Source organism: Mixophyes fleayi, chromosome 4, assembly GCF_038048845.1.
Source record: "Mixophyes fleayi isolate aMixFle1 chromosome 4, aMixFle1.hap1, whole genome shotgun sequence".
Classification (NCBI taxonomy): domain Eukaryota; kingdom Metazoa; phylum Chordata; class Amphibia; order Anura; family Limnodynastidae; genus Mixophyes; species Mixophyes fleayi.
Genome location: NC_134405.1, coordinates 1,393,617 through 1,407,658, shown reverse-complemented (window position 1 = coordinate 1,407,658; position 14,042 = coordinate 1,393,617). Strand labels below are relative to the sequence as shown.

General features: G+C 45.2%; 1 pseudogene; it reads left to right on the top strand.

The window, feature by feature from the left end:
- The first annotated feature begins 12,456 nt into the window (after window positions 1-12,456).
- LOC142155282 (5S ribosomal RNA) lies at window positions 12,457-12,574 on the top strand (annotated as a pseudogene).
- Window positions 12,575-14,042: the final 1,468 nt, after the last annotated feature.

The window sequence follows — 14,042 nt, the reverse complement described above, 5'->3', positions numbered from 1 at the left end:
GGTACTTTGAGTTTTAAGTCTTTAGTGGAAAGCCATACTTGATCCCCTACCTTCAATAGGGGAGTAGCCCTACGGTGGCGATCTGCAAAGATCTTATGGTGCTGTGATGCCTTTTGTAGAGCTGCTTTGGTTGTGGCCCAAATGATAGAGAATTCTCGATAAAGTGAGTCCACCGCTGGAACAGAGGAGGAAGAATTGGGAAATGGATCTGGGATAATAGGATGCATCCCGGTCACAATAAAGAATGGAGAAAACCCGGTAGATTCATGGACATGGTGATTGTGTGAGAATTCTGCCCAGGGAAGGAATTGCGACCATCTGCTTTGATTATCAGCGGTAAAGCAACGGAGAAAAGTCTCTAAATCCTGGTTGATCCGCTCGGTCTGACCATTGGTCTGGGGGTGATATCCCGATGAGAATTTTAACTCCGTACCCAGTTTTTTACAGAAAGCCCTCCAGAACCGGGAGATGAATTGCACTCCCCTGTCAGAGATAATTTCCTTAGGGCAGCCATGAAGTCTGAAGATCTCCTTGATAAATGTGTCGGCTAAGTGACTGGCTGAAGGTAGACCTGAAAGAGGAATAAAATGCACCATTTTAGAAAATCGGTCAATGACAACCCAGATAGCATTGAATCCAGAACTGCAGGGAAGGTCAGTAATAAAATCCATGGCTATACTCTCCCAGGGAGCATCCGGCGTAGGTAGGGGCTGGAGCAACCCAGCAGGGACCTTCCTGGAAGTTTTGTGTTGGGCACAAATGGTACATGCTGCAATAAAGTCCCGTATATCAGCGCGTATGGTAGGCCACCAGAACCGACGGCAGAGAAGGAATGTGGTCTTCTTTATGCCCGCGTGACCCGCGATGCGGGACGAATGGGCCCAACGCAACACCTTGAGTCGTAATTGTGGTTCCACAAATGATCGTCCTGTGGGCGGAACATCCTTCACCGTATTGGTAATAGCAATGATGTTCGAAGGGTCAATAATGCAATGAGGAATTGATGGGTTCAGGCGGTCTGTATCATCAAAAGAACGAGATAGAGCGTCTGCCCGCCCATTCTTAGCACCTGGACAGAAGGTAAGAATCATGTTGAAGCGAGCAAAGAATGATGCCCAGCGGGCCTGCCGAGGATTCAGACAGCGAGCTTCCCAAATGAATGTCAAATTTCGGTGGTCTGTAAAGATGGTAACTGGATATAGGGCTCCCTCTAATAGGTGCCGCCATTCCTCCAAGGCTGCTTTAATAGCGAGAAGCTCCTTGTCTCCGATTCCGTTATTAATCTCGTTGGGAAGAAATCGTCTGGAGAAGAACCCGCATGGAGAGTGGGTACCTGAAGGTGTCTTTTGGAATAACACGGCTCCAATGCCTATTGAAGAGGCGTCCACCTCCACAAAGAAAGGTCGCTGTTGATCCGGCTGAGAGAGCACAGAGGCAGAGGAAAAGGCTTTCTTCAGAATAGTGAAGGCAGAAACAGCTTCTGGAGACCATATCTTAGGATTGGCAGATCTCCTGGTTAATGCTGTAATTGGAGCAATGATGGACGAGAAATCTTGGATGAACTGTCGATAATAATTGGCGAATCCAATGAATCTTTGGATACTTTTAAGACTCTGCGGTTGAGGCCAATTCAAGATGGATGACACCTTGGTGGGATCCATCTGTAACCCGGAGCCGGACACAATGAACCCAAGGAAGGACACTTGGAGAACTTCAAAAACACATTTTTCCAATTTGCAATAAAGATGATATTTGCGCAGTCTTCGTAAGACCTCCCTCACTTGTTCTTGATGAGAGCTCAAGTCTTTAGAAAACACTAGGATGTCGTCTAGATAAACGACTACGGAGGTGTACAATAGATCTTGATAGATGTCGTTAACGAAATTCTGGAAGATGGCGGGGGCATTGCAAAGACCGAAGGGCATTACCAGGTATTCAAAATGCCCATCCCTCATATTGAAGGCGGTCTTCCACTCGTCACCCTTCTTTATACGAATGAGGTTGTAGGCCCCTCGTAGGTCTAATTTAGTAAACACTTGAGCCCCGCTGATTCTGTCAAATAGGTCAGAGATAAGAGGTAACGGGTACCGATTCTTGATGGTAATACGATTCAGGGGTCTATAGTCAATGCATGGGCGCAGGGACCCGTCTTTTTTTTTGACAAAGAAGAATCCAGCCCCAGCAGGAGAGGTAGACTTGCGAATAAAACCACGTTCCAGATTCTCCTTGATATATTGGGACATTGCCAGGGTCTCTGGGCGAGAAAGGGGATACGTTCGCCCCTTGGGTATAGGTTGATCGGGAAGCAAAGTGATGGAGCAATCCCAGGGCCGATGGGGAGGTAATAACTCGGCCTCCGTTTTACTGAATACATCTTGGAAGTCGGTGTATGCAGCTGGAAGGCTAACTTCCGTAACCGTGGACTGAGCAACAACTTGGGAATCAGGAGGCAGAACACTAGGTAGACATCTATGATGACATTCTGTACCCCAACGAGTAACCTGAGCTCGGTCCCAATCCATCTGCGGAGAGTGTCTTCGTAGCCATGGAAGCCCCAAGATAATGGGATTGATGGATTTTGGCAACACCAACAACTGAATCATCTCGCTATGGAGGACTCCAACCATTAACCGAATAGGTGACGTGATGTAGGAGATGGAGCCACTGCTGACACGGTTCCCATCTACTGCTGTTAACGATAATGGTTGAGGCAAGGGGAGAGTTGGAATTTGAAGCCCAGCAATGAGAGTGGCAGAAATGAAGTTCCCGGAGGAGCCAGAATCCACAAAGGCCGTGGTGGAGAAGGGACCTCTAGGGGTGCTCAGGGTGACTGCCATAAGAAGCTCAGGGGTGTTTTTTGAGTAGGGAGCAACTGTGGATACTCCTAAACCGGCCTCCCTGCTACCGTTTAGGAGGACGGGTTTCCCGGTTTCTTAGGACAGACCTTGAGAACATGTCCGGAATCGCCACAGTAAAGGCAGAGACGCTGCCTGAAGCGCCTCTCTCTTTCTTCTGGGGATAAACGAGACCGTCCTACTTGCATGGGTTCATCCATAGGCAAAACTGGGTTTTGAAATTGAGGAGCCAGACGAGGAACCACTCGCTTAGGGACAGGACGTTCCTGGGTGCGTTCTTGATAACGTAGGTCTACTTTAATGCATAGCGCAATTAGGGTATCAAGATCAGAGGGGAGATCCCGAGAAATTAGTTCGTCCTTAATACGGTCGATTAGACCTTGCCAAAAAGTTGCGACCAGCGCCTCGTTGTTCCATTTCAGCTCTGACGCTAAGGTCCGGAACTGGATGGCATATTGCCCAACAGATAAGTTGCCTTGACGCAGGTTCAGCAAGCTGGTGGCCGCAGAGGCTACTCTCCCAGGGTCATCGAAGACTCTCCTGAAAGCTTCAATAAAGGAGCCGGTGTTATTAAGAAGAGGGTCTCCATTTTCCCACAAAGGCGAAGCCCAGGCTAGTGCTTGACCACTCAGGAGGGAGATCATAAACGCCACCTTCGTTCGCTCTGAAGGAAATGCTCCTGCATTGCACTCAAACTGGATGGAGCACTGGTTCAAGAAACCCCTGCATTTCTTGGGATCTCCATCGTATTTTTCAGGTGTGGGGATACGCATGCCAGAAGTTGCAGTGGATACCGTAACCACACTGGCGGACGCCCCTGGGGCGGTGGTAATGGCAGGAGCAGCAGGCAGGGAGCCTTGTAAGGCATCGAAGCGTGTAGCGATACCTTGAACACATTGTAGGAGATGTGCTTGAGCTGCTTCTTGCTGTTCTACTCGCTGAGCCAAATGAATGAGAAGGTCCCGGGCTGAGGGTTCCCCCGTTCCTTCGGTAGTCATCGCCAGAGTTTACTGTCACGACTAGTATAGCGTACCTGCTATCGTTGGCACTACTCGGAGGAAGGCGCGGAGTCTAACGTGCCCCTGGTGTTCACCAGGGACCCCCGCAAGGAGGTATGGACTTGGCTGCAGGAAACACGCAGGTCGCGGTCCTTCCACGAGTCGGATAGCGAAGCACGAGAGGGATATCAGACAGGCGGGTTCAGCAATGATGCGGGTAATGCAGGTACACAAGGAGAATACAAACGGGGTGTGAATCAAGCCGGGTCGATAACGTTCTGACAGCGAGGTACAAAGGGAGATCCAAAGGGGTAGTCAAGGCAATCCGGGTCACAATGGTCACAGGCAAACGGCAATAAACTGGAGGAAGGCAAGGGTCAGGAAACAGATAGACACAGGAACACTGGAACGCTGGAGGACAGGAAAGGACCTGAAACTCTGGCACAGGAGGTGAGGTCAGAGGCACTTAAATAGGGCTGCTAACCAATGCCCTCAGCACTAGTGGTGCTGTAATAGCTGTAGCGCCGTAGCGCTAGTCATAGGGCAGCGCCGTAGCGCTCTATATCTGCAGCGTCCCGTTGCCTAGCAACGGAGACGCTTCTGGGTCTGGGCTGGCCGGCCGGGAGGAAGGGGAAATGACGCGTCTGGTTGCTAGGCAACCAGACGTTCTTGTATGGACGGGCGGGCGGCCGCCGAGCTGCGCCTGACATCCATCAAGCCAAGGCTGGGGGAGGTGTATCAGGTATAAAAGCTTGTTTGTATCACTTGTTCAGGAAGACCAACGCTGGGGTAGCTGGCTGGTCCTGAGAGAGAGCTGGTCTATGTATAGCTAGCGTTTAGGGTCTCCAAGTATTGCTGTGAAATTTGTACGGTGTCAAAACATTTACCATCCTGACAATAAAACTACATAAAAAGGAAGAAGTTTTTTGCGCGTGCTTTTTCAGTAGCGGGCTCTTGCCACAAGTGGTGTCAGGGTCGGGATGCTCCGGGAAGCAAGTTTCCCCTACCCAACCCGCGCAGACGTCAACATGGAGTAAGTACTAAGAACCCTGTGAATGTGGCCGCTGCGCAGCAAGAACAGCAAGCTCAGATGAACGGATAGCTATGGACCTTGTGTGGCCACTGGAAAAATCCACACGTGGGCACCAATATATACTAGTGGTGCTTGACTATGCAACCAGGTATCCAGAGGCAGTTCCCCTACGAAACATAAAGTCCAGCACCAAAGCTAAGGAACTTGTATTGATGTTTACACGTTTGGGAATACCCAAAGAAATCCTCACAGATCAGGGTACTCCATTCATGTCTAAACTGATGAAGGACATGTGCCAGTTGCTAGGAGTTATGGTGCTTCACACCTCTGTATACCATCCACAAACAGATGGCTTGGTGGAACGCTTTAACCGCACATTAAAGCACATGCTCAGGAAAGCCGTGGCTCAAGAAAAAAAAGATTGGGACACTCTTATTCCCTATTTGATGTTTGCCATCCGTGAGGTACCTCAAGCTTCAACAGGGTTTAGTCCCTTAGAGTTATTGTTTGGGAGACAGCCCAGGGGTATCTTTGATATGTTAAAAGAAGGGTGGGAGCAGCAAGGTCCCAGGGAGCCAAATCTGGTCCAATTTGTGTCCCAAATGTATGAGAGGCTAGGAAAGATAGGGCCCATTGTGCAGCAACATGTAAAAGAGGCTCAGGAACGACAGAGAAAAAGTTATGATAAAAGTGCTGTTGTTCGATCTTTCAAGCCTGGGGACAAGGTCCTAGTCCTGGTTCCCACCCAGGACTGCAAACTTTTCGCCCATTGGCAGGGTCCATATGAAGTTCTAGAGGCTGTCGGTCCTGTCAATTACAGAGTCCGCCAGTTAGGTAGGAGAAGGGAGGAGCAAATATATCATGTTAACCTCCTCAAACCTTGGCATGATGAGGAAACCTCTCCTCAGGTAGTGAGTACTGCCATTGAAAAGTCTGAAGTGACCATAGAGCCAGCTTTGTCCATTCAGCAGAGACAACAGACTGAAGAAATGATTCGCCGGAACAGAGATGTCTTCTCTTCCATTCCTGGGCGCACTACCTTAATCGAACACGACATTGTCACTGCGCCAGGAGTCATTGTAAAGCAGAAGCCATATCATATTCCAGAAGCCAGATGGGTGGACGTGAGAAAGGAGGTCGAGAAGATGCTCCAGTTAGATGTGATTGAAGAGTCCACTAGTGAGTGGAATAGTCCCATTGTGCTTGTCCCGAAACCCAATGGGACAATTAGGTTCTGCAATGACTTTAGGCGCCTAAACAGTATGTCGCAGTTTGATGCCTATCCGATGCCACGTGTGGATGAACTAGTGGAAAATATTGCTGGTAGCAATTATTTAACAACCCTTGATCTAACAAAGGGTTATTGGCAAGTTCCTCTGACTTCCACGGCCAAGCCAAAGACTGCATTTTCCACCCCTGATGGTCTCTATCAATATAAAGTCTTACCATTTGGGTTGCATGGGGCACCTGCCACCTTCCAAAGGGCCATGAATAAATTGCTATGACCTCACACAGATTATGCAGCCGCTTACCTGGACGATATAGTGATTTATACCCCAGACTGGGGATCACATCTAGCCAAAGTTGAGGCGGTCTTAGCTTCATTAAGGTGAGCAGGGTTAACAGCTAACCCAGAGAAATGTGCCATAGCCATGAGAGAAGCCAAATATTTGGGGTACGTTGTTGGTCGAGGGCGTGTGAAACCCCAGCTAGATAAAGTGGAGGCAGTCAAAAATTGGGCAAGACCAGAAAAAAAGTCGCAGTTAAGAACCTTTTTAGGCTTAGTAGGTTACTACAGGCGGTTTGTAAGCCACTTCGCCACTAGAGCTGCTCCACTAACGGATATGTTAAAAAAAAGTTGTCCAGATAGATTAACCTGGTCTGACTCTGCAGAAACCGCCTGGTCTGATCTTCGGTTAGCTCTTTGTTCCTCCCCAGTTCTACAAGCACCGGATTTTACCCGGAGGTTCTTCCTCCAAACTGATGCTTCTGGTGTTGGCTTAGGTGCAGTCTTGTCACAGGAGAAGAATGGAGTAGAAAATCCTGTCCTGTACCTAAGTCGTAAGTTGCTTCCAAGGGAACAAAAATATGCCACTGTGGAGAAAGAATGTCTCACCATTAAATGGGCTACAGAAGCTCTGCGCTATTATCTCCTAGGAAGAGAGTTCACCCTAATAACAGACCATGCACCATTAAGATGGATGCAGAACAACCGGGAGGTAAATGCCAAGGTAACCCGCTGGTTCTTGCCACTACAACCTTTCAAGTTCTCAGTAGAACATAGACCTGGGATTCTGCACAAGAATGCAGATGCATTGTCACGAAAATATGCGCTCCTCACGAAGTCCGCGTCCCCCTACTTGGAGACGCTAGGGGGAGGGATATGTAACAAAAGGAGACATTTAGCTGGCAATATGCAGAGAAAGCAGGGAAATAGAGTAAAACATTTGTGCAGTAATGCACCTAGATTTAATGTAAAGACTAATGTATGAAAAGCAATAGTTTAAGTTTGGTTAACTTACATGATTTGAAATGCTTCCTCTCTGCAAACAGACAGGGTGTGTCTGTCTGTTAGTGCAAACAGAGCCAGTGATGGGCGTTGCCTTTTAAAGAGAAGGTGGGTGTGTCACCTGTCCATCAAGCTAAGGCTGGGGGAGGAGTATCAGGTATAAAAGCTTGTTTGTATCATATGTGCACGGAGACCAACGCTGGGGTAGCTGGCTGGTCCTGAGAGAGAGCTGGTCTATGTATAGCTAGCGTTTAGGGTCTCCAAGTATTGCTGTGAAATCTGTACGGTGTCAAAACATTTACCATCCTGACACTAAAACTACATAAAAAGGAAGAAGTTGTTTGCGTGTGCTTCTGCAGTAGGGGGCTCTTGCCACAGTAGTTAGGCGTGAACTTCATTCCCATGGCAGTGCCTTGTATCTGTAGATAATGTGAGTCTTCGAACCATAAGTGTTTGTGGGTAAGAATGAAATCTATATTCTCAATGATAAATTTAATTTGTTGCTTTGGTAGGTTTTTCATCTGTTGCATGAAGAATCTTATGCTTTCTGTGCCTTGTTTGTGTTTAATACATGTGTGCAGTGCTATGACATCACTGGTGCCTATGATGTCATGTGGCTGCCATTCAGTGTGATCCAATAATTGCAGCATCTGAGTGGTATCCTTGAGATATGATTTGTATTCCTGCACTACACTTTGGAGGTATTGAGTTTGGGGGTTAATGACGTAATAAAAAACAAAACACAAAATATACCAGCACAAAATAAATTCCAGGGTATAAATATGAAAAGTGGGCGAAACCAATCAGTGCAAAATATTGCAACATTAACTAATGGTAATGATACCAAATATAACCTAAAACATGCAATATATATTAAACATTATTTAATTGAATAAAATGTACAAAATGCATGAAAAAAAATATATATATAAGAACTAAAAATGATTAGGAACCAGACCTATTTGAAATAAGCGGCTCACATAGATAGTCAATTAGGGAGAAATGTCCCACACATGATAAAGTGCCAAAAAAATATTGGTACGAGGAAGCTAAAGGTGTAAATCCTCAGAGGTAATAGCTGCTAGACTGGTACACACACAGCCCACTCAGTACTTTTACCTTTGAAGTCTGGCTGGTCCATTGTGCAATATGATGTAGCACATGCCCTTGTGTTTCTAACTCCCATTGTCCTATAGATTGTAAGCTTTCGAGCAGGGTTCTCTTACCTCTCTGTCTGTATGTATTACCAAGTATTGTCTTATTGATGTTTGTTCCCAATTGTAAAGTGCTACGGAATTTGCTGGCGCTATATAAATAAATGATGATGATGATGATAGATTGTTTGACTACAGAGAGTAAAGAAAGAGATACATAGCACCTCTCCCGAACTCTGCTTGTACTTGCCGAGCGCGGCTCTACGGTGTGAGATGAACTGGGAACACACGTAATTTCAGGTGCGCACCACTATGTCTGACCGGACCGAAACTGTATCCTCAATGTAAAGTTCCTCCACAGTTGGTTCCTATCCTAACGATCAGTAATAAGCAACGGTCTCTCGAATCCACACTTAAATACAAACAGGTAATCAGTTCACGCATTTCGTCTGCTACTAGCAGATTTTTTCAAAGCAATGGCCTATTACATATGATGTCCTTCTATATAAAGCCATTAAACGGCTTGTGATTGGTGTATTGTTAAATAGTCAATTACAGACACCTGAAAATTTTCCTCCCAACGAAAAACAGTTTAGAAGAGATAAAATTTAACCTATTAGTGGTATCATAAATCACATTGCAAAAAATAAAATTAATGAAAAATATAAAGAAAAAATGATAGATTAATAGGTATATGGTATATATTAATACATAATGATATTAATTAATAATGATGTAATACCAGAGATGATTGGTCTCCCTGGTGCATTCGATGGATTGTTGTGTATTTTAGGGAGGTGGTAGAAAACTGGTAATTTGGGATATTGTTTGGACAGGAACTTGAATTTGTTCTCAGTTAGTATATTTTCATCAGGTCTTTTCTTGAGGAGTACATTACGCTCTTTATAAACTGGTAGGAGTTTGTTTTCAGTAGCTGATATGTTGCCTCATCATTCAATAAGTTATATGATTCTTTCAATTTCAGATTATTGAGTATAACGATGACCCCCTTTGTCAGGGCCGGTGCCAGGGTCCATGGCGTCCTAGGCATTTTGAAAAAATCGGCGCCCCCCCCCCCCCCGCAAAAACGGCGCCCTCCTCCCTCCTCCCTCCTCACCCCGTCTTTCCTTACCTCACCACCGCCGCCTCTCTGCTCCGTCTCACTGACACTAGTGAGTGGAGGGGAGGAGACGGAGCAGAGAGGCGGCGGTGGTGAGCAATAGCCTCTCCCCCCTCCCCGTCCATCTGATGCTGTGCGGTGGCCGTGACAGGTATGGTCAGCGGTCGCCGCACAGTTTTAAAGTAATTTTCATTCTGGAGGGCGCCCTCCAGTGCCCGGCGCCCTAGGCAAGTGCCTAACCTTGCCTAATGGGAGCGCCGGGCCTGCCCTTTGTCCGCCACTTTATGGACTGTGTTGTGTTTGGAGGACAGTTCTTTAATTGTCTTTCTTCTTTACTTGTGAGATTATGTTTAAGTTTAGTACCATTAGTCTCTAGTTTCTGTTGGACGTCTTCTAGTAACTTCTCGAAAATAACAATGTAGTCGCCTTTAATGTGTGATGGGTAGAATTTTGAAGTGAGTCTCAAATTTGAATGTACAGATCTCTGAGGGCTCATGTGTCTGGAGGGGGTTTTGAAAATATTTCTTCAAGGTCAGATTTCTGGTGAATTTATGAAGATCGATATATGTTTGAAACTTGTTTAATTGATGTAATGTAATGTGATGTAATGTAAAGTAATGTAATGTAAAGTAATGTAATGTAATGTAATGTGATGTAATTTAAGCCCTTTGTTCAGTGGTGAAATCTGTGTTTATGTAACTTCTAGGTTGTTTAAGTTGAAAATACACATTCCCGATTTGTTTAATGTCTCTGGGTGTTCTTTCTTGGTTTTTTTCCGTTTTGTCTCAGTCTTACAGAGAGGACAGATCAGGCTCAGTGAGCACATGAGATGGTAAATCTGCAGCATGTCCTGAATCCTGTGTACGGTGGGTAAGGCATACAATGAATATACAGTGAGCACAGCGCAGGCTCAGTGAGCACATGAGATAGTAAATCCTCAGGCTGTCCTGTATCCTGTGTATGGTGGGTAAGGCATACAATGAATATACTGTGAGAACAACACCGGCTCAGTGAGCACATGAGATAGTAAATCCTCAGCATGTCCTGTGTCCTGTGTATAGTGGGTAAGGCATACGATGAATATACTGTGAGCACAACGCCGGCTCAGTGAGCACATGAGATGGTAAATCCTCAGGCTGTCCTGTATCCTGTGTATGGTGGGTAAGGCATACAATGAATATACTGTGAGCACAACGCCGGCTCAGTGAGCACATGAGATGGTAAATCCTCAGGCTGTCCTGAATCCTGTGTATGGTGGATAAGGCACATAATGACATCACAATGCTGACATGACAGCACTCTGATATGACAATGCTCACATGACAGCACTCACGAGACAGGTAGAGGTGAGCCTGGGAGGAGAGGTAGTGGCAGATACTGGAGGATATAACTTAGGTGAGAGGTTTAATACAGGGGGATAACTGTGGTCCAAAGCCCAAATACAAATATAAAACTGCATGTTCTCCTATATCTTGATTGGAGGGTCTTGAGGAAACATTCTAGTTTCGTACCAAAGTGTTTGGTGAAAACATTCTCTAAGCTGTACCCGCAATGGTATAGGTAATACGTTGATAGAGCTTTCCCAGGTTTCAGAAGACTAGTGTCCCCTTGTGTAATGACGTCTCCAACCAATTCATTCAGAGGAGAATTTTTTTTTTTTCCTTAAACATATCTATTGTAGGGGGGGGGGTTCTGTACCCACATATGAAGAATAGTTTTCCTGGCCGCAGCAGAGATTGCCATCAGCACCCTCCTCCCTGCAGTAATCCACACGCCAGGTGGGAGTACGCCCAACACTGCCCACTCAGGGGTGAGCGGTAGGTAGTTCACCAGCTCTGTCATTGTGAATCTCTATATGCGGGTCCAGAAGGCCTTAATCACGGGGCAGGCCCATAAACAGTGGTGTAGGTCAGCTTGGGGTTCATCACATGTAGGGCATCTAGAATTATCAGAGAGACCAATCGTGTGTCTGCGATATGGGGATAGGTATCCTCTATGAAATATATTTAGGAACATTTCAGTGTATGTGGAGCCCTGGAAAAGTTTAGTCAAGGTAGCTAATCCAAAGAATTATCCAGAAACATTGTCATATACTAAAAAAAGACAACATACTGGGCTCTTTATTACCTACACATCCCCATGTGGTTTTCAAGAAAGCCCCTGACTTTAATCAAACACTAACTTCTAGCTATATCCCTAGAGAAGATTCAAAACAAACCAGCAACTGGCTACACAATACCAAAAAATGGTTCTATTACTGCAGACACTGTTCCAACTGCACAAGATTAGGATGCAGGGGTACAAGGCCAATCACAGAATACCAATCTATGGTTAGTGGAAGATCGTACAAGATTCAGAGTTCATCACTTGTACTAGTAATAATGTCATTTATTTATTACAATGTAACTGTGGAAAGCAGTACGGAGGAAGAACCATCAGGAAACTAAAAGAGAGAATTAGAGAACATCTAAGGAACATTAGGATTTGGTTTGAGAATCATCACGTATCAAAACATTTTAAAGATACACACAACTGAGAATGTGAAGGTACGTCATTTATAGGAATCAAGAAGGTTACAAAAAATTGGAGAGGGGGTAATCTGGCACAATATCTGAACAAAAAAGAAAACATTTGAAAACATTGGCACCAAAAAGTTTGAATATTGAGTTTGATCTTTCTATTTGAACACCAGAGGCGCCACACCCATGTAGAATAGAGCGATGCATCCTTAATGATATTGGGTATTGGTGGAATAAACATATCATGAGAGGAGGGAAGGATTGATTAACCTACAGTCATACCTTTCTGGTTATGCCCAATCTCAGCTGACCTTGGAAGCCAAGCAGAGAGGGCCAGGTAAGTAGCAGGATAGGGGACTACCTGTGAATACCCGGTACTGTAGGACTAACCCCTCCCAGTTATACCCATGTTACTCATGCACACCATATCTTTAGTGAAGCTGATATACATCGCAATTTTCATCAATACAACGAGCTATCGCTGTAAATGGGCCCCTAATGTTCTTCAGTATGGGGCAACTATCTATATGCAAAGTACGCACTTGATACCCAGTTTTACACATTATTGCAAAAGATTTGCAAATATATAATCACCAGGATCAGTATTGAGAGATGAGAATACTCGCATAGATTACGTAGGTCCACTTTAATCAGTGGTGTCTTTATATTGATACAATCCTTTAAGTGTATCCTATAACCTGTTTACTATACAAACATGTGTTATTACCTGGAAACATGGTCCTGATGTCAACCACAGTTTGCAATTCAAGAATCTGCCCGTTATATTAGTAATTACTTTAAATGTGTTCTTTACAAAACTGATGTAAACCACAATGAAACAGCAGATTTTATAAGTTTTATTGTCAGTGTTTAATGCCAATTTTTATCTATTGTTCTCATAATTTATTAGTTTATTTATTATGGCTTGTTTAAATCAAATGTAGGAATTATCTAATCAGACCGGTATTACTAACTGTCAGACCTCCCGCCTATACAAATTGCCAGTTATGGACATATATGGCCAAAAGAACCTATCACCTTTATCCATTCCCTATTTAAATCATCAACCTACAGACGCTCATCTAAACCCTTGAGAAAGTCCCAATTGGGACGAAACGCGTTGGACACACGCCCACCATACGTCAATGGTCTCAACACCATCGACGGGAAGCGTGGATCAAGCGGTTAGTAACATCAGCTTGCGTCCAGCTGTCACGCAGACTGACTCAGGCTCACTTCCAGGACTGCCGCGCGGCTGAAAGCCTGGAGCAACAGAAGTATTTTTTAAAGGTAGCGATAATCATTGGATTTTTTCACGCACAATCACCTAGTGCAGTTGGTGCAGCTCTGGGAACATCTTAGGAAGAGAGCGCGATTCCATTCTTCTATTGTTTCTTAAAATATGCCAGATTTTCCTGACTGAGGTGATAAGGGGATCATCAAGGACATAGGAAGGTAGTTCTTGGTCATGCCGTGATATGAACCTCCGGGAGAAGCTGTTTATCTACCTCCAGATTGGTGTAAGTGCTCTGATCCATTAACCAGTCTCTCAGAAAACGCAATTGTGCCGCCTGGCTGTAGTTTACTATATCAGGAAAGTTTATACCTCCGTTTGTTTTGGGTTGCTGGAGTTTAATAAGACTTATTCGGGTACGCTTCTTTCTCCATATAAATGATCGGAATAAGTAATTGATATGTTGAGCGTCTTTATGTGTCAGTAAGAGTGACGATGTTTGACCTGTTTGACCTGACTCTCAACCTGTCATCCGTGCCCACCCTCTTGGGCCATAGTTACCTGCCTATACTCACTTTTCCCCTCCCTCCCTCTCTTTCATGCTATGCCTGAGCCCCCAG